Source organism: Mustela nivalis, assembly GCF_964662115.1.
Source record: "Mustela nivalis genome assembly, chromosome: 3".
NCBI lineage: Eukaryota > Metazoa > Chordata > Mammalia > Carnivora > Mustelidae > Mustela > Mustela nivalis.
The window spans coordinates 157,725,625-157,752,598 of record NC_139022.1 but is presented as its reverse complement, the minus strand read 5'-3'; the positions used below and the strand labels follow the sequence as shown (position 1 = coordinate 157,752,598).

The 26,974-nt window shown below is 34.7% G+C and overlaps 2 long non-coding RNA genes across 2 annotated transcripts in view; one reads left to right on the top strand and one right to left on the bottom strand.

The window, feature by feature from the left end:
• LOC309860907 overlaps positions 1-15,496 on the bottom strand; it is a 40,985-nt gene extending 25,489 nt beyond the window's left edge. The window contains exon 1 of the long non-coding RNA XR_014309700.1: positions 15,414-15,496. This is a non-coding gene — a long non-coding RNA (uncharacterized lncRNA). The remainder of the gene's footprint in view (positions 1-15,413) is intronic.
• Positions 8,560-23,533, top strand: LOC309860906. Its single transcript, XR_014309699.1, has 3 exons — positions 8,560-8,760; positions 13,082-13,273; positions 23,105-23,533. It is a non-coding gene; the product is annotated as an uncharacterized lncRNA (long non-coding RNA).
• Positions 23,534-26,974: the final 3,441 nt, after the last annotated feature.

Here is a 26,974-nt window from a genome sequence, read left to right as displayed (position 1 = left end):
AACTTTCTAATCATAGCCTATGAATGCTTTAAATATTTCCATTTCTTTAAAAAAAGGAAAATTGACCAAACACAAATATACAACTCAGTGCATATGTACAAAATGAAAAGTCATGGAATAGCCACACCTACATCATGAAACAACATCACAAAAGCTCTTTGTACTCCTTCCCAATCATTACATTTAATCTTTCCATGGGTAGTACCATATTGACCACTACAGTATAGTTAAGTTTGCCTGTGTTTAAAGTGTATAGATAAAGGGAATAAATCAGTATATATTATGTGTGCCATGTTTCTTTTATCTATTATTATACTTAGGAGTTTCATCTCTGTTGTTGATGTAGTTGTATTTTATTAATTTTCTTTACTCCTTGAGAATCAATTTTGTGACTATATCCCAATTTATTAATTTACTCTGGCAATAACTGTAGATTAAGGAGTTAAGAATCAGGTTTGTGGTGTGTTCTCTCTCTTTCTCCTGAAAAGGAAGAAGACACATGTCCCTGTCTAATCTTATAAATGTAACAATGATAGATCTCTTGGCAAAAAAGTCCAAATTTCTTTTTCCCTGGCAAAAGAATTCTTATCTATGAATGTTTTTAACGATTGTTCCAGATTATCTAGGATTGCTTACTGTTAACACATCTGAGGTCTATGGATTTATAAGACATGGCTCCCCTGACAATGTCACATGGCTATAAAACTATCTGCACAAAAAATGTAGATGTTCCATGACCTAAATGACTATGTTTGTGCAACTTAGAAATGTTATCTGTTTTCTAAAGCCTGAGTATGTCTGACACTAGAAAAAAGAGCCTAGGAAATCTTGCAGGAGATCCTGAATTTCTGCCTTCCTTGTTTCTACATCTTGATTCTTTGTATTCTTGAAATAATGATAAAGCTTAAAGTAAGATCTCTAATTCATGAAAGTGTAACCTGACACTCTGATCCTCTCTGTTCTCTCAATGGACATTCAAATTGTTTTCAGTTTCAAGCTTACTTTAACTTGAGAACTCCTGAAGCAGACTGAGCTCAAAATTTTCATGCAGAGATTTATTGGGGCAATATCTGTAAAAGAGTGAGAATGTAGGGCTGGGCAAATATGAAACTTTCACAGTGAAATTGTAGCCTATGACACAAGAGATCCCTTTGGAAGCTCTGAATCTGGGTGGGCTTTTGGAGATTGCCCAAGAGAGCTGGAGATTTGCACTACACATTGACTAGCCATTGGAAGAGGAATTTTTCCAAGACCTTGGCAAACCATCTTCTGCATGAGGGAACATGAAGAGATGAGAGCTCAGCCCCCAGATGCTTTAGCATTTTTTTTTTTTTTTTTGTCTTGCTATAGAGTTTTGAAGAAGGTGAGGAGGTAGGCCCCTGAATAAGGTGAGGAAGATAAGGCGGGGGAGGGTATGTCTTTTAGCAAAGGGGATAGGGAAGTGCAAAGGTCCTGAGCAAATGGGGGTGGGGGGTGGGGGTGGGGGCTAAGGTGGCTAAAGCCGGCAAGCTCCTGGTCAAGCGGCAGCAGATGGGTGGAGAGGTGCTAGGGGGCAGTTCCAATCCTGTAGTGTCTTTTTTTTTTTTTTTCTTTGAAGATTTTATTTATTTATTTGACATAGAGAGATCACAAGCAGGCAGAGAGGCAGGCAGAGAGTGAGGAAGGGAAGCAGGCTCCCCACCGAGCAGGGAGCCCCATACGAGAGTTGATCCCAGGACCCTGAGATCATGACCTGAGCCCAAGGCAGAGGCTTTAACCCACTGAGCCACCCAGGTGCCATGAATCCTGTAGAGTCTTGTAGGCCAATGAAAGGAATTTGGTTTTTATTCTTTTGTCAAGTGGGAAGCCACTGGGAGGCTTTGGGCACAGAGACATGATCTGATTTAGGTTATAATAGGATCCCTCCTTTTGTTCTGGTGATAAAATATTAAATAAAAATATAAATATTTTAGGGGGCAAAGGGGGGTGCAGTTAGCAGACCAATGCAATAATCCAGGTAAGAGATGATGATTTAGCTACAGAGACGGCTTAATCTCTATTGTATAGAAAACTCTGGGATAGAACTTCCCATCCTCACCATACCTACAGATCAGCTGAATCATGGTATTTTTTTTTTTAATATAAACACTGATAACAACTGTTTTTATGAGATTCCTGTCAAGATTCAGAGCCCCTGGTTTCTTCAAGGAAAAAATAAGAGAAACAGAAAGATGAGTAAAAAAAAATCATCAGAATCCTTTCTTCCTGTGTACCTCTGAATAGATAAAAAATCCTTTACTATTTCTTAAATCTTCCAGAGAGACCCAGAGCACCATGCTTAGTCTTCAGAATAATTTTGACTATATACAGGTTTGTGTTTATACTTCTGTGAATAGGGTCCTGAATATTTTCTTACCTTGAAGAAAATCTAACATCAAATATAAATAATATGTGAGACTTAATCACTTTCTATTTATGACAAAGTTACTTTTTGAGTGATAAAATATTATTTGAAGATATTAACAGTATAATTGTGAGAAGTACACCATTATGAACTTTTTTTTAAAGCATTATCTTTAACTAACATAACCAGCAATTGGCCAATATATAGATTCTTGTTTTCAAATGTCTATTATTCAGGTCGTACATTGCTATAAGCAATATTTTTAAAAAATCAGCAAACCAAGAATTTCATATGGACAACCAGGGATTAAAAAAGAATAATTGAGTCTATTTTGTGAAATAAGCTATATATTCCTTAGTAATTAGCATTTTTTAATATAAACAAATTAAGCTATTAAAAAAAAAACCTAAACGGATACATGTTCTGTGTCTAGCTTCAAATCTTTGTTAAATGACCATTGGTGAAGACCTTAGCCATGAATTGTCTTCTTAGTTTTAAGCCATCATGATTTTGTACCTTGCAAATAAAACTTTATTTATAATTTGAAATTGCTCTCCTGGTCTTATGATAGTTCATTTGTGGCTCGAATAGATTATCCTTAATGTCTAAATTCAGTTTTGAATGTTTTTTCCCTGATCTTCTTAGAATCTATTAAATGGATCTCCATTAGTGTTTGTCTTTTTTCATAGTTCCTAATGTATACCCCTAACCAGTGCTGGGATATATGATATATATGACATATATGATATATATGTCTCCGTGAGTAACTCCTTGATTTTACTGTGGTCATGGCTTTCTTCTTTTATAATATTAATCAAAGAATCCGGTGTATCTATTTTCTAAATGCTTTCTTCTTTTCAGAAAATTAAAATATTTATTATATAGTATGGAAGAAAATAAAACTTTATCTCTATCTCTCTGTCTCCTGATACACTGTTTTACATGGAGCATATATTCACAGTTTTCTTAAATCTCTCCAAGAGAGTCACTGAGAGTTGGTTCTTACTCTTTAAGTATTAACAGTTCTTTTTGTCACTGCACTGCATTTGATAATTGTGAATTTGCAAAACAATGTTACCAAATTGGGTATTGATATTATAAAAAAAGTTATATTCAATTCTACAAAGTGAAGAAGTCTGGATCCCTGATTTATGAGCAGTCAGCTCAATGAGTCACAATGATAAAGGTCTATACAGCATTTAGGGATTTACCTGTTAAATTAAATTGTGTTCAATTTAGAGACTAAAACCTGACTATAGTCTATTTGCAAGGGGTTGCAGCATGCAAGGTAAATCAGAAAAGGAAATGCTCTGTTCCTTGCCAGGGCCCAAGGGAGTTGCACAGGGTTCTTGAGTACTCTGAGTAATGGAAGGTCAGGATAGTAGTTTTAGATATGCAATACAAGAGTAAGCATGTGATTTGACTTATTCAGTAAAGAGAGGAAGAGGAGAAATCAGAGATAATATCAGAGTTAAATATGGTCTCTCAGGAAAAAAGTCAGCTTCTGGTACTGGGAGAGTGAGTGAAAAAGTACTGGACTTTGAGCATTTTCTAGAGGCTTGAAAAAAGTGACTTACTGGCTCACTTTTATTATTTCCTATTTCCTTGTCAAACAATGAATTTGAAAATAAAAATATATTAATGTGAATCTGCATTAAATTTCATGACTTTGCTCATGTTTCATGATATCTAACAATGTGGTTTCTCAAACCATATTATGTTTAAGTGTTTCATGCTATTTTTGTAAAGCAATCGTAGTGTTTTTTAATAAAGATACCTTTTTAGCATTTGTAATGGGAAATACCATAATATATTTCATAACTAACACATATTCTCAATTCAGTTACATTTTAGGTAATGAATGGTTTCACAAAGGAGATAAAAAATAGTTTGCATAAAATATACAAAGTATTATATATTCTTATCATTTTTGATATGGAATTGTATCTATTAAAATAGTTAAATTAGAGAATATAAAACAAAATGAGTATTTGCTAGCCATTCAATTATTGTGATGACCATGAAGAATTTAAGGTGATTTGATCGACATTAACAGATTGTGTTTGGCCTCTCTCATTTGACTTTTCTGTTAAAATGAAGTCATACTGAATTTGGGTGGCCCTAAATCCAATGACTCTTGTCCTCATAAGAAGACTATATGAAGATACAGGCACAGGAGGGAGAACCAGAGCTGAATATGGAAGCAGAGATTGCAGTGATCCATCTACAAGCCAAAGAACATCAAACGTGGCTGCAACAGGCAGAAGCTAGGAAAGAAGTGTGGGACCAACCCTTCCCTGGAGACTGCAGAGGGAGCATAAGCCTGCCAACACTTTGATATTAGACTTTGTGGCTCCAGAATTGTGAAAGAAAAGATTTCTATTGCTTTAGGCTATCATTTGTGGCATTTTGTTACCTCTGCATTAAGAAACTAATACGTAGGTACTAGAAATTCAATTCAAAGCAAGATCAGAATTCTAAGATGTTAGAATGACAGACAAGTATGCAGGTCATTACCAGGCATTGTGATATATATTATAATAGGGTGTTTTGGAGTACTAAATAGTACATCTAACTTAGAGTATCGGAAGACAAATGAGGCTTCCTGAAGCAAAGTATGTCTGAATAGAAACCTGAAAGATGGGGCGCCTGGGTGGCTCAGTGGGTTAAGCCGCTGCCTTCGGCTCAGGTCATGATCTCAGGGTCCTGGGATCAAGTCCCGCATCGGGCTCTCTGCTCAGGAGGAGCCTGCTTCCCTTCCTCTCTCTCTGCCTGCCTCTCTGCCTACTTGTGATCTCTCTCTCTCTCTCTGTGTGTGTCAAATAAATAAATAAATCTTTAAAAAAAAAAAAAAAAAAAAAAAAAGAAACCTGAAAGATAAGATGCTAGAAAGAAAGGGAATGGAGAAGAATTCTTGCCCTGAAAAGTTGTGGCTATGGCAGGAATAATCTTAGCATATTTGGGGTATAAGTAATGTAGTAAAGGAAACAAACTAGTTTTTACAAGGTCTCCCTTGTATGTGGAGATACATAAAGCAGGAGATGTAAGCAAGATTTATTAGTCATAGAGGGAAGGGAGTGGGAGGGTAACAGGGTGATGGATATTAAGGAAGGCGCATGCTGTGATGTGCACTGGGTGTTATATGTAACTAACGAACCATTAAACAGTACATCAAAAATTAATATGTACTATATAGTGGCTAACTGAACATAATAAAACAAACAAACAAATAAATAAACAAATAACACTTACATACTGGAGTTAAGGAGACTGTTTAGTTCTGAAAGAATTGAGAAACATAGTGATAGATATTAGTTTTACTGAAGTGGATTAACTGATTTGGATAAGAATCTAAAGTTTTCTTACTCTTTGCCCAATAAATTGGATTTGCTCACCCAATCTAAGACAGAGAAGCTTGCCACTTTCCAACTGCCATCCATTAAGACAGACCCTGCACAGACAGATTTGCTTAACAAGCTTTCTACAAGATGTGTTTTTTCTTCTTCCTGAACACAGTTAGAATACATTTTTCAGCTTTCTTTACTGAAAGAAAGACATGGCCACATGACTGGGTTTTGGCCAAGAGAATGTGAAAAAAGGGAACTACAAGGCCTATAAACTTAGCGTGTTAAATCTTTCCTCATAAATGTTCTCATTCTCGATCTCTTTCCTGGTGATTTTAGGTGCAATGTTTTTTTTTTTTTTTAATTTTTTATTTTTATAAACATTTATTTTTATCCCCAGGGGTACAGGTCTGTGAATCACCAGGTTTACACAATGTTTTGAAGATATAAGAGCCATAAAATAGAAGGGATTCTCTTCTTTGATTTAGGGATATGTTCCTAATGGATCACAAAGATTTAGACCTGTATAGGATTTTTGGATTTATTTGTTGTAGCAAATATAATTGCTCTAAATAACAATATAGAAAAGCAGAGAGAAAATAGGGAAAGCATTTATGAGAGAGAGAGAGAGAGAGAGAAGTCTAGGCTGCTTATGACCTGTGACCACTTCCCATAGAAATTTGGAAGGAGAGAGGAAAAAAATTAATTTTCAGAAGTCAAGAATTTGGAATAAAAAAGAGATAATGAGTAAAAAGAACCACTTATATTTTCTCTCAATATTGACTTCTCCTTACAGAAATGTAAGATAATGAATGTTGTTTTCCTTTACTCACATACATGATTTAGCATTGTACACTATTAAGATTTATAATAAAAAATCACTTACATTATAAATAGTTTGATATTTTATGATAATGAATGTTAGAAAACATCTAAAAGATTATACTAGTAATCTAAGTTATACATTTGGTGTTGACAATACAAAGGGAGAAAACCTTTGCTAATTCAAAATATATTTAGAAGAAGAAATTCAAATAAATTATTTGTAAAGATAGGACCAAAAGAGTCATTGAACAATATACTAAATGTTATGAAAAAAACCATGTAGGTTTTGGTTCAGGACTCACAAGTAGAATCATCAGTCTGTAGGATGTTGTGTTTCATTGTCAAAGAAACAACATCTTGTAGGATGTGGGTGTGTGTGTGTGTGTGTTTATAGTGGAAGTACTTATTCAGAGAAAGTAAATAGATGGAGAAAGAAAAACACTAAAAATGAAATGCTAGCTAATTGTGAGATTTAGAAGAACCACTCACAGAGAATCACAGAGAATAGAGAACCCCATACTTTTCACATAGTTGATCTATCTGAAGCTGGAGTGATCACCTAACCTTTTTTTTCTCATCATTTCAACATGACATTTAAGCATATTTCCAAAACATGCTTAAAAGTTATTTTATAGAGCATATTTTCATCTTAACCACTTCTGCCTACTCCAGGCGGTGATATCATTGTGCATATAATTGAAGAAGGAAGTCATTTTGGAAAAAAAAAAGGACAAATGTTAATTAGTTTTCTTCATTTGAATTTCAGCTTAATAGAAAATACTTCACTTGAAAAAATGAAAACATTATGGTGCTATACTTGATTTGTTGCAAGTATATCTTAGCTTTCTTATTAGATTACTAAACACTCTCTACCTTTCTCCATATAGGTCAGTGGTACTCAGTACAAGGAGTATAATAATGTGGCCAATGCCAAAACAAGATTACACGGCATACCTGATAGAAGTGCAGTCCTTTCAAATGGAAAATGGAGTCCCAATCATGATAATATGGACTTGAAGACTAACATTCTAAATAATTCACTTCTGAACAAAGAAACTTAATCTACGATGCAGAAACGTGTCAACTTAGGAAGGAAAGTTTTATGTAAAAACATTGCAGTTTGTAAGTATGGGTAAACTTAATGTTGGAACTTCCTTTCCAATTTTATTGAAATTTGGTTTGTACTAACTGAAGAGAGATGATTCTCAGCTGTATTGTAAGAGTTTATTCTCGTGTGTCACCTTTTACACCAAAATCCTTTCCAGTTCCACCTAGCTACGAAGGTGGTGGCATCCACTAACATGGAGGGTGTGAGGGTGATTTGTGTAATACGCTACACACAGTGTAGCTTAGAATAACCTGTCTTTTATAAATCCTGGCAAGAAGTAAGGATATACGAAAGAGAAAATTAATAGAATAAGCCTTTCTATGTTGCTTTGTCTTTCAGTTTTAGTGAATATGTGGTATTGTATTTTTATGCTTTCGACCTTTTTATATTATCCTGCATGTCGTCACATGAGAGATCATAAACAAGGCAATGCTTCTGAAATATTGTGAATGTGATGAAGTGAACTGAAATGGGCATTTCAAATTATACTGTCTAGAGATAAGTGAAAGTCTCTTTCCACATAGCTCTAATGGTAATTGGATCACTAACCCTTGGGAAAATGCATGTTCTAAATCTCTCTTTGATATTATTTTCTGTTCTTCATATGGTTTGGGTCTAAATCACGACTCACACATCTGTGTTTTTAAGAGTCTGTTGAGAGGTCATTAAGCTTTTCTGTACCAAGCAGTAGTCCTCAGAGCTTTGTTTTCTTTGTGCATGTTATTTAGAGTTTGTATGAGTGCTGAACAACCTAAAAATCTTGAGTCTGAAGTAAACATATTTCTGGGTGGCCAACTAGTGCAGAGCAGTTCCTTGACCTTTCCTCTCATTCACTGAAGCAAATCAAAGTGTATTTCAAGTAGTGCTGCCTTAAGTCATTCTCAGAGCAAAGTCAGAGCATAAAAGTAGTTCACCCCTGAATGTCGTAAGTTGATGATTCTACTCTTGAGGAAAAAAAAAAAAAAAGGCAAGCAGGAGAGAGAGAGAGAAACAGAGAGAAAGGAAAGAAATGCTGTGGATGGCACTATTCTTTAATAAAGTCCAAAGTCCTTGCTGACATAGCTTGTCTCATGTTGTGTGTGGAGTGACAGCTTTGCAAGGTGTGTCGTTAGACTACAGCAAAATAACTCTAGTAGTTACCGTATTCTGAGACTTTGAAAACTTAATGTTATTTCTGGATATGGTTGATTGGGAATTCATTAAGTACAGAAAGAATTAGCTTTAAAGGAAAATGATATATAAAATAAGTGAGAGGTAGCATTTTCCCACAGGCAATATGGTTTTATCTTTACCCCACCTGGAAATCCCAATGTAACTTACTTCAGTATAGATTTTGATTGAAAGAAGGACCGAAGTTATTGGCTTGCCTAATCATATTGATAAATAAAGCTATATCCAAGCAGATTGAAAATGAATTCAGTTCCTAAGATCCTGGAAAGTTTTGAGATAAAGGGCATAACCTATATTGCTTTCTTTAGTAAAACTGTAACACTAATGATGTAAATACAGTTTTAAGTTCCATTAAAACCTTAGAAAAAACCTTAACATTTTTGTTAGTAATCTAAATCCATTATTACTTTTAATTCAGAGCAGAAAGTACTGTATTTATCAATTTATATTGTACTGATTATTTTAAGTATTTATTTTATCCCTACTATTTTCTAATATTTCCTTAACACATTATACATCTCTGAAAATTACTATGAAATATAAGGTTTAAAATTAAAATTCATACAAATTATGCCCAGTTAAAATCATTCAACTACAGAACGAATACTACAACTGCTTCCTGTTGAACTCTTGAAAACTGAAGATTATCATTTTAAATAACCATTAATGTTTTAATGAATTAAAAACCCAGTTCTATCTTAAGAAAACTAGCTATTCCTTGTGAAGTATATTTTTCTCTTATCTAAAAACACAAATGTGTTCAGTTGGTTGGGCGGTCAACTCTTGATTTTGACTTAGGTCATGTTCTCAGGGTCATAGGTTTAAGCCCCGCCACAGCCCTCAGGTTCAGCTTGGTGTCTACTTGTTCTTCTCCCTCTGCCCCTCCCCTGGACTTTGCTCTCTCTCTCAAATAAATAAATAAACAAAATCTTTCTTAAACACTCCAAAAATGTTTTCCACCTTTATGACATAGATTCGCAAAGACTAATCATGTGGTTGACCACATTACTGGTCCTGATTTTTCACCCTTGCCTGGGTTCATGCCCATTGATTCATGACTTTTCACTTCCACTAAAGACGTGCTTGAGAGTCAATATTTCCCCTGGCTTTTGAATTTTGTTTTTTCTATGCGACTTGGATAAGGTGAAACTGATCATCAGATTTATGTATAAATCTGATATATTATATTATATATGGTGCAATTTATAATATATAACCCGATATAATTTATCAGATTATACATTTAGAATTAGTGAAAAGGTCCAAGGCAAATATGGGCATTGTGCCTATCTCTGAAAGAAATCATAGTTGATTAACTGACAATAATGCCATTTGTGACAACATGGATGGAACTAGAGCGTATCATGCTTAGCGAAATAAGTCAAGCAGAGAAAGACAACTATCATATGATCTCCCTGATATGAGGAAGTGGTGATGCAACATGGGGGCTTAAGTGGGTAGGAGAAGAATCAATGAAACAAGATGGGATTGGGAGGGAGACAAACCATAAGTGACTCTTTTTTTTTTTTTTTTTAACTTTTTATTTTTTATAAACATATATTTTTATCCCCAGGGGTACGGGTCTGTGAATCACGAGGTTTACACACTTCACAGCACTCACCAAAGCACATACCCTCCCCAATGTCCATAATCCCACCCCCTTCTCCCAAACCCCCTCCCCCCAGCAACCCTCAGTTTGTTTTGTGAGATTAAGAGTCAAGTGACTCTTAATCTCACAAAACAAACTGAGGGTTGCTGGGGGGAGGGGGTTTGGGAGAAGGGGGTGGGATTATGGACATTGGGGAGGGTATGTGCTTTGGTGAGTGCTGTGAAGTGTGTAAACCTGGTGATTCACAGACCTGTACTCCTGGGGATAAAAATATATGTTTATAAAAAATAAAAAATTAAATAGTTTTCAAGTACAGAATGAAAATATTATACAGGGAAAAATTGACTAATTATATAATAAAAAATCAATGACTTAGAAAATAAGCATCAGTCATCTAACATGCACAATAGGAATTCTAGAAAGAAGAGACTTTAAAAAGTAATGAGAGTTAAATCTATTAAGACTATTCAAAAATTTACCATGGTACAATGTGTAGACAATAGATGCATTCTTTTAAGTGCCTACACTTTGGAGATAGATACAACATGAGAATAAGAAGGAAATTAAATGCTATAAAATTCTGTTTGAATAACTTTAATGTAAATGTTCAAAATAAAAGTTTCAAGTAATGTATTCATAACTCACAAATAAGTCACTTGTATTTCCACGTGTTCATTATTGTGATTTTAATACATGAAGAAACTGAATTTCAGTAAAACATTTTGTGGAAATGTTATTTAAACAAATTATGCACAGTTATATAAAGAACATTATTAAAACTGTCTCATCTCACGTATTTTCAATATTGTGCTTTTTTCAGATTTTATAACCTTTATGAAATATTATGGAAATATCCTAATTTTATTGTTATATATCTTGAATTTTCCATTATAAGCATCTTTAGAATGTCATTTGTATTTTTTATCTTTCATAGATGCAACAAGTATAGCTATTCACAGTTTATATTTTGTTTCTTCAGTTTTAAAAAAAAATATTTAATTTATTTGAGAAAGAGAGAGAGCATGAGCACAAGCTGAAAGAGGCAGAGGGAGAAGCAGGTTCCCCACTGAGCAAGGAGCTCAACACAGGGCTCATTCCATAACCCTAGGATCATGATCTGAGCTGAAGACAGACACTTACTTAACCAACTGAGCTACATAGGCATCTCCCAATTTATAGTTCAAAAAACTGATAATGATGAAATTATATTGGACGTAAGAACTCAATAAGGCTATATTTGGGGGTTTAACATGCTGAATCTAAAAGTAAGCAACATCTGTCAAAAGCTTTTCAGGTTTTCTTGTAGCTGCTTCAGATATATCTGCTTTGTTCTCTATATTGTCTTCTAGGAAAGCAAGGCTTCTCGCCATCTGTTTCAATCCTGCCCATCTTGCCTCTATAGTATTCATAGATTCCAGAACGCATCATATAACTCTTCTCTAAATATGGATCCTCAATGAACTGAACCTCCCGATACTCATGGCCTTATGTGGCTTTCTTTCTGCTGAATCTGGGCTGGAGTGAGGTTTTAAAATAATATAGAGGAAACTGACATTCATTTCAATTGCTGTTATATAGTAATGGAAAGTTGAAAACACTGTCATCTGTATAATGGGAAAAGTAAGAATATAAAAATAGATTCATGGATTTAACTAAGGATTTGCCAGGCAAAATGTTGAAAATGTCAACTCTATATAATATATAATGTAGAATCTATAATATGCAATGTGTATTATACAAGAAATAGTGCAATATATAAAGAATAATAAATATATCATACACCATATATAATAGACAATACATCTATAAATATACACATTTTCACATTTATATATGTATATACATATATACATACAAGACCATGTATATCTAATTTTGAACTTTTAGTTACATCAGAAAAATATGTCTATTTGCTTAATCTTCTGTTAGGTTTTCCGTTTCATGCAGCAAACCTCATTCTTCCATGATAAAACTGTCGAAAGATTATTCCTTGCTGTATTAAGTGAAAGCTCACTAATACATATTCATAAGTTCACTACTACATATATCTCCAACCATAGGTTTCAAAATTCTACAGCTGATTTTCTATCCAATCCACTTTCTAAATTATATAGCAATAGAAAATCAGCATGTGGGGTGCCTGAGTGACTCACTTGGTTAAAGCCTCTGCCTTGGGCTCAGGTCATGATCCCAGGGTCTGGGATCGAGCTCCACATTGGGCTCTCTGCTTGGTGGGGAGCCTGCTTCCCCCCCCCGCCTCTGCCTGCCTCTCCGCCTACTTGTGAGCTCTGCCTGTCCAATAAATAAATAAAAATCTTTTAAAAAAAAGAAGAAAGAAAATCAGCATGCTCTTTTAAAGGTATTATTTTCTTTAGATAAGTTTAGAAAACTCTGATTTCATATTCCTCTGGAAATGCAGAATAAATATTGGTACATAGAATCTGGGAAGTTTTCAGTAAAGACACCTGAATGCTTTCAGCTATATGTTTTCTAAATGTATTTGACTACATAATTCTTATTCAAGTGTAACCCTTTGTTTCAATACTCAGTATCAACATAATAGGAGAAATGTTTTGTAAAATGTTGTGTCTAAGTGCATGAAATTTCTCACAGTCTCCTAAACATGCTTTTTCTCTTCACAGATTTTTTGAGTGTCATTGCTCCATCGGAATGCCCAATTTTACTTGTCCACACCTGGCACACTCCTCCTCATCCTAAACAAACTTGTCCTGGTGAAGACATAGGATTGAGTCTATCCTCAAGCGCCAAGCCTAATTTTACAAATAATCTTGGAATTGTTTTAGAAACGGATTTTCTGGTGGACGTTACATAAGGTACATAAAAGCGGATTACAATTCAAAATTCCTAAAACTATACGGGACTAAGCAAGGAATTTGAAATTTGACTCGAAGTATATTAGTACAAGGTATGTTTGTGTGAGTGTGTGTGTATGTGTGGGTTAACACACATATGTAAACATGCACACAAACACAAAGTTAAGCTTTGTTTTATACTTTTTCTTCAGACTTTTCAATCCCAAACAGATAGATACATATTGTTTATTAATAGTAACCTGAACAATCTTATCACTAGACCAATTAGACCACATGAATTCTGCCTTTGATGAATGTTCACTCCAGATAATTATTCAATGTGTCTTGATAGTAAAATGTTACTTCTTGTGTTTTTGTGGTAGAAAAAAAAATTGTTACCATGTCATATTTGATTTTCAACCTGAGGTAAGCTGATACAATTAAACACACTACATGGTCTTTAAGCAGAAAACTTCTTATTCAAATGTGACCAAACAGGAAATATTTTAGTCTTCACACTACGTTATATTGTGGCTAAGTATGAGAAATAAGATTAATCTCATAATTAAAAGAAGAAAATTATAGGCTTCTTCTAAGGAAGAAGCAAATGGATATATGGGAAGTTACTTATTTTAGAAATATCCCAAAGAGGGGACTTCAGTGGCTCTGTTGGTTAAGCACCTGACTCAATCTCAGCTCAGGTCTTGATCTCAGCATTGTGAGTTCAAGCTCTGCATTGGAATCTACTAGTTATTGTATTAAAACTTATCCTGGCACTTCTCATATTTAGCTAACAAAGATATTTAGAATTTTTTGTTCCACTTTTATATACAACTTACATATACTGTTCTGATTTGATTAATAATTTATTCCATATGTTGATCATTTGTAAGATATCTTGCCACAGTAAGTAAACAGTTCAGAATATATGCACAGATACACACACACACACACATACACACACACACACACACACACACACAAGTAGGTGGACTCATATGAGAAATGATCAATTAGTGTTTTACTCAATTCTATCCAAGTATGGAACAGAGTATACCTAGAAGTAATTAGGTTGTGAAACATTGTTGCTTGTCTAATCTTTGTCTTACACATTCTTATAGATTAATAATATCTACATGGTGAGCTGTACGATTCTATATATGAAACATTTGTTATAACATTGGATTCATTTGTGATTTTTCTAGAAAGGTAATTGATACATTATCCAGATAACTGAAAATCTTGGGCTTTCCTTGTTTAGAATCTACTGGTTGTGTAATTCTATATTATGTAATCCATGGGTATTTATTTATAGGTGTGCACTGACAGTGCTATTTTACTAAGTATATGAATCCCAGAGAAATTATGTATCTTGTCAAAAGTAACATTGCTAATTCCCCTCCTCTGGAATTCTGCTGCTCTCCTTGGTATTATAAAAGTTTTTTTCCTTTCTGCTTGTGACATTTCAGTGAGAAGAGGGCCATCTAGGAAGTGGGCTCTTACAGACTCCAAACCTGCTAGCGCTTGATCTTGGATTCCCCAATGTCCAGAAATGTGAAAAATAAATTTTCTGTTGTCTTTAAAAAAAAAAAAAAAAAGTAACATTGCTAATAACTCTGAATTCAATATTGGACTACATTTCTGCCTTAAATGTAATCTAGTATAATCTTAACTCATGTGCTCTGCTTTTTAAAATAAGTCACAAAATATAATATATTGAAATTAGTACCATATCATTAATAATTATAACAATTACTACTGTAATTTTACCATGTGAAGACATTGTATTAAGTAATTTATACATAGTCTCTGCAACCCATTTGTGTACTCTGGAATTCAATTTTCATGAAAAAAGGAACCAACGCTGAGCCTTCTCCAGAGGATTAACAGTTGGTAACAAGTAGAACTGAGCTGAATTCTAGTATCTGGAGCCTTTGTTCTATTTCATATCAAATTTCATTTTCTAATAATTATCTCTTTATTTACTGTAGAGAAAGGAAACATTTTTCAGTTCTGCTGAAATAATCAGAATGAGTTTCTATTAACATGCTTTATTCTTTATGTTGCTATTTGCTATTCAGTTCACATTTACCCTATATAAATATGATATCTGGCATAGAAGACAATTTTTTATAGGTCTGTACATTTCTAGTTTTCTTACCTTTTCCAATTGCTTTGTCTTTCCCATTTATTTTCGGCTCTTTCTATATCTGTCTCAGTCTAACTCTTGCTGTCATTTGCCTGCCCTTGTTCTCACCTTCTGGCTCTTCCCTTCGTGTTCTCTATTTTGCTTGGATTTATAGATTAAACATTTACATGTTTACATGACTCTTTCCCTTTCGGGGTGAACAACTTAATATCCTATAATAATGGACATTACAACAAGCAGTCATGATTTACAGAAACATAATACAATCTAGAGATTGTGGTTTTATATCTCAGGTCTCACATCAAAATATATACTTAGCAAAGAGGGTTATGTAAGAGCAGGATTCCTGGTCTCTCTTCCTTCAGTCCAAAACCCAGAAATTTTGGAGGGGAATATGAGGCCTGAAGGTGAGCTAAAATTCAGAAATAAACAAATGAGAGCAAGAGTGGGGAAATGGAGGACTGGCCGAGGAGGATGAAAGAGTTGATTCTGCTGGTAATCGGGGTATTAGTGAATTTATAGTCACTGCAGAGAAAAATTTTGTTTTGTGGGGCAGCTAATGTCTGTATCATTTCTATTTGGTAGGCAAATTCCTCTAGGTTTCCAAATACATTACAGCCCACTCTGAATGCTGGACAAACTACTCACCACCATTGATCAAAGCTGACTTTGAGGGCGTCCTTCAGGTGCCTCCGACAACGATTTGAAACAAGTGCCACATCCTGGTTCCCTTGTGTTTCTTATGGCTGCTAGTGAACATCAATAATATGAATTCCATTTTAATTTTTCTGTAAGGGATCTTATTTATAGGGCAATTTCCAGTGCGATGTCTTGTCTCTATGAAATGATTGCCAACTCAGGCAGCCGTTAAAGTTTACTGCTTAGGCCTTCCTTCAAGGTACAATATGGATATTACTTTCAAAAGTAATTTGGAATACAGAGTGAGAAGAGTGTGTTAACTCTTTGCAAACACCCAAACTTAGGGAAATTCTTGCCTTTTGGAATGATATGGTGCTTTTCTAAGGGAACAGAAAATGCGGCATTAAAACTTACTTATTACTTACCTATGTGTAAATTAATGATGTCCCACTTTCAAGCGAGCATTACCTCACAGAATTTCGGTTGTTAATTGAAGGAATTGATCATTTTACTTCAGTCCAGCTTTCATGCCAGTACTGTAACCCGCACCCACACACTGTGATAAACTACGTAAGCTGTCATATTTTTATGTGCTCTCTCTTCTTGAGCAGCGGCATATTTCCCTTCAGCAGCCTGTCTCCACACTCCTACACACAATTAAATAATGAGATTCTGCAGCTATAACCTAGTTAAAGGTTCTATTCAGAATGGAACCTGATCTTTCAGAGTTCAAATCTGCTCATCTAAAGCTTCAGGGAAGTATTGCTACGTCGAACTAATTCCTAAGTACAATTTTACCCGGATGTTGTATTGTTGTCTCTGCATTCCTCTTTTTCCCTATTACCATTAGGTGATTGATGGAAATATAGTCTTAGAATGACGGTGTGGTGGAGGGAGTTTTATCTTGTCCATTTCTAGATGCAGAAAGAACTTCTCTAGCCCTTGGACTTAGAAGAGAAGAAATTTCACACTGAGGCCAGTTTAACTGTTAGATCCATATCAATAGAGTTAGACCCATTTCAATCTTTGTTCTATTAAACCGAATCCCCCATCATGCTAACATCATATTCTGTGATGCTTGTTCTGCCTTTTGAATTGTAGGCTGAATGCAATGATCATTTTATATCATAGTTTTTTTAAATTTATTTTTTACTCTTCTAAAAGATTTTATTTATTTATTTGACACAGAGACATCACAAATAGGCAGAGAGGCAGACAGAGGGAGAGGGGGAAGCAGGCTCCCTACTGAGCAGAGAGCCCAATGCGGGGCTCGATTCTGGGACCCTGAGACCATGACCTGAACCAAAGGCAGAGGCTTAACCCACGGAGCCACCCAGGCGCCCCATCATAGTTTTTTTTTTTTTTTTTTTAAAGATGTCTAGGGGTGCCTGGGTGGCTCAGTGGGTTAAAGCTTCTGCCTTTGGCTCAGGTCATGATCCCAGAGTCCTGGGATCAAGCCCCGCATCAGGCTCTCTGTTCTGCGGGAAGCCTGCTTCCTCCTCTCTCTCGCTTTCTCTGCCTGCCTCTCTGCCTACTTGTGATTTTTCTCTGTCAAATAAATAAAATATTAAAAAAAAAAGATGTCTAAAATATGAAAACATTTCCACTTAATTATCTCTGGACCATGTCTGTCATCTTACCAACCATTCCTCATGGGCCATTCAGATTCTTCCCAGTGTATTTGCCCTCTTCTGTATATTTTACCTAGCCAAATATTTATTCTAAAGTGAATTGTCCTTATTTTGGAAAAGCATCCTAATGTGGCCAAACCACAGCTACTTCTATTGTCAAGAGCTTCTGTAAAAAGCTTTATTAATACAGAGACTCCACTTCTCTTTCAAAAAATCTTTTCCTTACAGTATCAATTCAAATAAAGTCTGTAATGTTTCTAGTTTTCAAGTTCCTTTGTCCATTCATTATAGTTTTGATCTTCCCAGAATGAAGATAATTTTCTTTCACTTTGATGCCAACTTGACTAGTTTGTATTGTTTATCATATTTAAATGTATTCTAATTAGCTGTCATCTAAATGTTTGGTAACTAAACATTTTTTAATCTATTTTCAAAGAATTGAAGGTAATTTAGACTATGACAAAGAAAGAGCATTATAAGTCAACTCAGAATCACCCAAGATGCTACAACAATGAGTACAAGATAAAAACCCCAAATAGTACTTTCCTTATTCAGTTCTGATGCCTCCATTTTATCTGCAAGGTTAATTTAGTACATTTAATTCAGATTATTAATAGAGGATATGGAATTTCTAATCAATTTTGATATACAGAGAATACCACAAATTTGTGAATATTCTTATTACTAGAAGTCTATATACTCTACCTCCCTAAAATATAAACAATAAAAACAGCAAGAGGGGTACAATTCCTAAGGATATTACTAAAAATTAGCCTACTGGACAGTACTAAAATTCACAGTTATCAGCTTTTATTTGGAGTAATAGATTATACTGTGGTTAAATCCTAGGATTTAGACATACTCGTCAGATATGTATATTTGAGTTCCTCCTCTGTAAAAGGCAGGATAGTAGGCATAGCAGTTACATCAACGAACATGAGAGAGAAAGACACTTTGTCTCTTTATTAAGGCTTTGAAGAACAGAAGATGGGGTAGACATGCCTATACATATTTCTTTAAAAAGGCTAGTTGAGAAATATATCCCTCTGTAACTTATATTTCATCTCTCATTTGATATATCAAGAAGGAAAAAAAGTCAAGTAAATATCTGTGGAATGAAATTTTCAGAAAAAAAAAGAGGTCTAAAAATAAGAATTTATTTTCTAAAGAAGAGAAGATGCAGTACAAAGGACCTGAGAAACAAAAAGAGTGGTGTTGGGAAGTGCAGAGTTGGTAGTAAATCAGGGCAGATAACAAGGCAAAGCACAGGTCATGTAATAATTTGTAGACATGGTTAGAAGTTAGAAAGTTTTATGTTTACAATGGGAAGTTTTAAATATAATACAACCTGATGTTATTCAAGCCTCTAAAAGATCATTCTGGCTATTCTAGAGTAGATAGTTTGCAGAGTACCAAGGAGAGAGGCATGGAGACCTGATAGGATATCTGGAATCTGGATGTCAATGGCTTGCAAAGATTTGCAGTGGTATAAGCAGTAAGGTTTAGATCTTTTTGAAAATAGATTTGAGAGGACTTTCTATTGAATTGGATGTAGAGTATAAGGGCAAGATGTGTTACCGATGAGTCTAAGATTTGTGGTCTCAGTGGATAGATCATGATCTATTTATCAATAAATTGTTTTGTTTATTTAAGGTAGGGTGCTATATTAATAATATGATGTAGATAATATTGTCATTATTTTGGCTATATTGTATCAAAACCCCTTTTTGTTTTGGTTCTTAGGCAATGCAGTACACGTCTTCCACTCTAAAATATACAAGAGCCAAAACTTCAATTTCCCTAGCTAACTTGTGACAGTAGTGTGGGAAGAGGACTAATGCTCTTGCAATCAGGAGCACATATTCTTGATTTTGACTCAAGAGATTATAATAAGAGAGTTTCTAGCATTAGCAGATTATCCTCTCTGGCACCGGTGGCAGCTGTATTGTGTTTAAGTTCCTTAAGTGACAGTAGAAGTAGTGTTGGGGCAGCTTCCAGGAAGGGGCTAATTGTATTCAGAGTGCATTAATAGTGGTACAAGTGTCAATATTTAAATTCTGACAAGGTTAGTTTGTTTAATTTAAGGTTAATCTAAGGTTAGTTTGGTTAATTTACTAGACACTACTTCAGTGGTTTTTCTGTTAAACCAGTCCTGTAGCGGGATTTGGGGTTTGATCCCATCATGTATCTTCTAAGAATGTTTCTCTAAGTATCCCAACACTTTTGTGAATTACTCAAGATCTTATTTTTTTTTTCCCTCTCATGCTTTGATTTACTAGAAACTATTAAGTGCATACAATTAAGAACTCTCAAAATATAAAAATTGGAATTAGGGCGCCTGGGTGGCTCAGTGGGTTAAGCCACTGCCTTCAGCTCAGGTCATCATCCCAGAGTCCTGGGGTTGAGTCCCACATCGGGCTCTCTGCTCAGCAGGGAGCCTGCTTCCTCCTCTCTCTCTCTGCCTGTCTCTCTGCCTACATGTAATCTCTCTCTGTCAAATAAATAAATAAAATCTTTAAAAAAAATTGGAATTAGAAGTTAAAGGTCCTAAGGCAAGTGAAGAGAATCTGTAATTTGTTATCTGCTTGTATTGTCACCAGGGGCAGTGATAATCAGCTAGTACACTATGGAATAGCTATGTGGAGTTGAACCCTAATGATTTCAATAAACACTAAGTGAACCTATAAATTGAATTAATACTGCAATTAATAGGTTTGCTGAATCAAATTTTTAAAGGTTTTTCTTAGCACTGTGACTATAACTGATAATAGAGATTTTAGTGAAGTCATAGAAAGACCCATATATATGACCGTGTGTGAGTGTGTGTGTGTGTAAAGGGGGGGGGGATGTTCTATGTAATATCTTTGTGTTTATTTCATAATGAGCCTCTCTTAACAGCAAGTACACGTATACCTCTTCTGTTTCATGAGGATTTTCTTAAATTGTTAAAAAAAGAAAAAACTGGGGTGCCTGGGTGGCTCAATGGGTTAATCCTCTGCTTTTGGCTCAGGTCATGATCTCAGGGTCCTGGGATCAAGACCTACATCGTGCTGTCTGCTAGGCAGAGAGACTGCTTCCCCCTCTCCCTCTGCCTGCCTCTCTGCCTACTTGTGATCTCTCTCTCTGTCAAATAAATAAATAAAATTTTTAAAAAAACAAAAACCAAAACCAAAACAAAACAGAAATGACCTGGCACGAGGGAGCTCTTTTCAAAAAAAAAAAAAAAAAAAAAACAATTCTCTAATGCTTGTATCTCCAAATATACTTGTTTGAAAGCTGCGATTCAAATGAAGCTTTGTCATTTGAAAAAATGAACAAGAGTATTTTTTTAAAGGTTTTATTTATTTATTTGACAGACAGAGATCACAAGCAGGCAGAGAGGCAGGAAGGGAAGAAGGCCCCCTGCTGGGCAGAGAGCCTGATGCGGGGCTCCATCCCAGGACCCTGGGATCATGACCTGAGCTGAAGGCAGAGGCTTTAACCCACTGAGCCACCCGGTTCCTTAACAAGAATATTTTAAAACTAGAGATCTATCTATCTATTATCTATTATCTTCCACTTGATTTCTATAATTTACATGGAACCTTCAAGATTAAGAACCATAGTCCATAATCTAATTCCCTGATTTGAGTTTTTAAAAAACATATAATCTTCAAAGAACAGTTAGTAACTTGAGGAAGGACATTAGGATAGTATAACAAATAAAATAAAATTCCTTCCTATTAGTTTGCTAGGACTTTCACAGCAAAGTTCCATAGACTCAATGACTTCTATAAAATGATAAATCCAATACAATACTGGGTCCAGAGTGAATAATACATTTTAATGACAAGAACTTCAAATATATTGAATGAAATTCTTTACGCATTCTTTTTTACTATGCTTGTTTGGTCAGCACAAAGGTAATGAGATTTTGGAAAACAGCACTATGACCTGTATTTTAAATCGAGTCTTCCTTTTCTTTTTTTTAATAAATAAAGTTTTATTGGAACATAACAACTATATTTAGTTTCCATATTGTCTATTTCTGCTCTCACACTACAATAGCAGACATGAGTTACATGGATAGATTTCTTATGCTTACAAAGCCTAAAATATTTAGTGGTTGGCCCTACATAGAAAAAGTTTGCTAATCCCTATATAAGTCAAGCAAGTAATATGTGAGATATGGATTAACAGCATTTTTTTTAACATTAATTAATGGCTTGCTGACATTATCAGGGCTTATAAGGAATAACTTTGGAGAATTTAAGACAAAACGGTTTGTGAAATTATCTCTCAGATTAGGTCAAAATATAAGTCTCATGAGACTTGCCAAAAATCCTAAGAAATAAGATCCCAAAAATCAATTAGACTAGATGAGTTACCTTGTAATTATCAGACAACTCATTTCTAGCTATCTAGTCCTTGTTCAATGGTTGTTTCTTTAACAATGAATAAAGACTAGGATCTTCTTCTTAGCCAAGTTAGCATATACAGTAAGTGTAATCTAACCTTGCAGAGGTGGACTTCTTTCTGGATTCCCTGAGAAAGTACAATACTATGGGGGAGCTCAGAAACCATGTAATAATTGTATAAATTACATAGAAGTTCTAGCATGGTTTTGACAGTATGCACTTAACAGTTTGTAGTTGTTTTCTCTTTAGCGAGTGCTACTCTCAGAACCCTCTAAGTTTGTTTCATGAAATCATTTTATCACTGATATTTTATAAAACAGTGTTGCATCTGACCAAAGAAATTTACATGAAAAACAGGGCAATAAGCTAATTGTCATGGAATTTATTTGCATTACACAACCTAGAAGCAGTAAGCATTCTAGAACCTTTTTTGTTTAAATTTTTAAAAAATTTTTCAAAATTTATTTTCAGTGTAACAGTATTCATTGTTTTTGCACCACACCCAGTGCTCCATGCAATTCGTGCCCTCTCTAATACCCACCACCTGGTTCCCCCAACCGCCCACCCCCTGCCCCTTCAAACCCCTCAGATTGTTTTTCAGAGTCCATAGTCTCTCATGGTTCACCTCCCCTTCCAATTTCCCTCAGCTCCCTTCTCCTCTTTAACTCCCCTCTTAAACCTAGTTGTGGTGGAGAGAAAACCTGAGTTTGGCGTTCTATCCATATCAATTTCTTTCTTTTCTTTTTTTTTTTTAATTTTTTTTTTATTTTCATTGAAAGAATACATGATGTGGGAACCAGAAGAGAAAAGAGAAATGGAGCTTTCTGAACATTGCACAAGATGATTTCAGTGGAAATTCTTTTCTGAAAATTATAATTTCTGAGGACAGAAGTTCCCATTTTTGGACTTAGCATGGGGCTTATGAACTAGAAATATAACTGAGGTTATATTGCTGGACATTTTTTGCTTGTTTCTCTTTCTCACTCTTTCACTCTTTTTCATTTTTTTATTTCTTTTTTTCCTTTTTATTCTTTAGGGAGAACAGGCAAAGGCAATAAAAGAAATGGAGTATGATTTTGGCTGAAATAATCCATTCTGGCTTTCAAGGAGAAGTGTGGTTGCTATTGCAGAAGGAAGAAAAAAAATGTATGAATGAACTTCAAGAGATTGCCTCTGTATATCTTAGTACAGCCTGTCTAGTAGTAAAAGTTTAAAAAAAAAATCTCTAAAGGAAGAGAAATAGAAGGTTTACAAACCTCCAAATATAAGTTTTAATCATATTATTTGATAAAGAAGGATGACTGTCTAATGAACAAACTAAAATCAAAGGAAATATGGAATAAATAGTAGAGAAAGACAATTATAAAATATAGATTCATTACCAGTAGATAATAGTAGAATTCATGAAGTTTTTGTGTGTGTGTGTGTTTTTCTTTGTAGAGTTCAAAAACATCTGTATTGTGTATATCAAATAATATTTTCTTATCTCTTATCTATCAATTCTATATATATGTATATATATATACATATATATGGCATTAGAGATAATGAAATTATAACTTAATCCATAGTTAGAGAATTTTTAAGATGAATTGTGACAGAACTAGAGAAACAATAGGGATTACTAGGATAAACTATATGTTCAGTGGAGTGCATTAAATGATATGAGTTTGTATTTTCAAATTTGTATTTGTATTTTGGAGAATTAAAGAATGTGTGTCTAATATTATGAAACATATATGAATTATGTTAGGTAAGAACCATTTTTATTTGTAAAGATGAGAAGAAGTGTGTATGTTTCCATTGGAAAGTCAATAGTGTGGAATATACTGCTTGCTTTCTCCCTTTTCCTTTTCTTGTTTCTCTTATTTTTATTTTTCCGAGGTTTGTTTGTTTGTTTGTTTGTTTTCCTCATGCCCAGTTGCAATGCTTGGAAGAAGCCTTACTTTATTAATCTAAATAGGGGGCAGAGCTTCCTTCTCACAATAGAAGCAGATCAATCCAGGTAGACACTTTTTCAAATGACTTAAAAACGAGTAGGGACACCTGGCTTACTAAACTCTGGCAATCAGGTGTTCTTAATCAAGGTTTCAATAAAAAAAAAAGGGGGCACAAAGATTCTCGGACTACATAAATTTTATTCTCACATCATTGGCAGTACTAGTTTCAGGGGTGGCTAGGTGGGTTAAAGCCTCTGCCTTTGGCTCAGGTCATGATCCCGGGGTCCTGGATTGAGCCCTGCATGGGGCTCTTTGCTCAGCAGGGAGCCTGCTTCCTCCTCTCTCTCTGCCTGCCTCTCTGCCTATTTGTGATCTCTGTCTGTCAAATAAAGAAATAAAATCTTAAAAAAAAATTCAGCTTATGAAATAAGGGTGTTTTTGAAAAAAAAAGCATCTATAAATGGTTTTGGATTCTTTTCAGCTACTGCTTCCTCCCCAATTATTTCACAGTTTTTCACACTATACCTCTTTTATCAGGGCTTACTAAATTTTAACTATCATCATTACATCAACAAGTTATAAAAAAGTTACATACATTTATGTGGGTAGCTTAACTGTAAATAATGACACATGTATAGATTGGTATAGTTTATCAGCAGATCTCTATGAATAAACATGACTATTTCACCTCCAAAAAGATAATTATCAAATTTAAATATTTTTTATAAAGTTCACCTCCCCCAAGCTTATAATACACAAATAAAAGTATCTAATACATTCTTTTTGAATGACATGGTGTAATGAACTGTTCTCTGGGAATACATTATGTGCTGCCACTGTTTTTCATGTGCTTGGTGGCAGAATATATCAGCAAACTCTCCCTCTTGCTCCCCCAATAATGATATAGAGAGGGAAACAGCCATCTTGTTGTCTCATCACACCAAGATTCTATGAAATAGTTTCTGAAAGTTGTTGACTGTATGGGGTAAAGCACTTTCACCTTTTCAAGTCATGTTGTGTCTTTTTTGAGAAATGAAATAGCATAAAACTGAGTAGTATATTCACAAACTACAATTGTGGAGGTACATGGTACTTCAGAAAATCTTGTCATCTGCAAATTATTTCTAACACTTTTCTCCAGCTTTTCTTTCAATGTATGCATACAACTAATATGGAGCATTTCAATTGCAAATGCTTACAATTTCCTCAGAATAAGAATAGATAAAAATGTAAGAATGAAAGCATATTACAGAAGAACATTGGCCTCAGTATACTGCAGATATTTTGAGTTGAAATCATTTTCATTAAATAAATGAGGAAGATGTGGTAACATATATTAAAATATGAAGCAAAAATAAATCCTCATTTACGCAACTGGAAAGGACTTGATCATGCTGAAAGATTGTATAATAATGCAAATACATTGTGAAAAAAAATGAAAAACGGGATAAACCTACTATCTGGGTGATCAGGGTACAAATTTTTTCATAAATAGAACATTTTAAATCATCTTAAAGTGAGCAATATGTGTGCCTGGGTGGCTCAGTTGGTTAAGCACCTGCCTTCAGTTTAGTTCATGATCCCAGGGTCCTTGTTCAGGCTACCTGCTCAGTGGGGAGTCTGCTTCTCACTCTGTCCCTCACCCACACCACTCATGATCTCTCTCTTTCTCTCTCCTTCTCCCTCTCTCGCAAATTAAATAAATACAATCTTTAAAAGTGACTGATACAGCTGTTTGAGTTAGACTGACAAGCATAAAAACCAATGGAATACCAATTCTTAAAACCTAAGGCTATGTCTACTTTACAACCATAAGACCATTTCAATTAATATGTGAGAGCAAAGTTCAATAAGTAGTATAAGTATTTCTTGTGACCATATATTTCCTGAAAATAGAAGTTTTATTATAATTAAATTGAAAAACATATGAATATGTAGGTATGCATATATTTATATACAATTTTAATGCAACAATATATTAAATAAGTATTTTTTTATTCAAATCTTCAAAACCAAAACTGTGTGGCAAATGTTCTTAATTTAATCTGTTGACAACCTCTGACATACCTTTAAATTTTGACAGTCTATTCTTTTTACATTTCTCGGTATTTTGTTACTCCTTCCTAACATGTGTGAACCTTACATTTTATCTGTCTTCCCAAAAAAGTAACAAATGAAAACTGAAAACAACAAAATAACAACAATAAAACAGGTTTTCAACCCTCTTTCCTTCCAGTAATATCCTATCCCTTAGCTTCCTCTTAAATCTAGAAAGAATTGTGTATGTCTGAGTAATTTCCCATCGTATTTCTTTATACCACATCTTCTTTTTTCTTTTAAAAATTTTTCTTTATTTATTTGACAGACAGAGATCACAAGTAGGCAGAAAGGCAGGCAGAGAGAGCGAAGAAGCAGACTCTCTGCTGGCAGGGAGCCAGATGTGGGGCTCTATCCCAGGACCCTGAGATCATGACCTGAGCCAAAGGCAGAGGCTTAACCCACTGAGCCACCCAGGTGCCCCATACCACATCTTCTTTATTCATTCATCTGTTGATGGACATCTAGGCTCTTTCCATAAATTGACTATTATGGATGTTTCTGCTATAAACACTGGGTCCAGGTGCCCCTTCCGATCACTAGGTTTGTACCCTTTGGGTTAATACCTGACAATACAATTGCTGGGTGGTAGAGTAGCACTATATTTAACTTTTGGAGAAACCCCCATACTGTTTCCCAGACTGGTTGCACAGGTCTGCATTCCCACCAGCAGTATGAGTGTTCCCCTTTCTCCAATTTACAACTAGAACTAGAGGGTATTATGTTAAGCAAAATAAGTCAATCAGAGAAGGACCATTATCATATGATTTAACTCATAATTGGAATTTAAGAAATAAAACAGATGATTATAAGGACCTACTGAGCCAGAGTGACTCCAACTCAGTTAAAAAGGCATTTTGTTCTTTGTG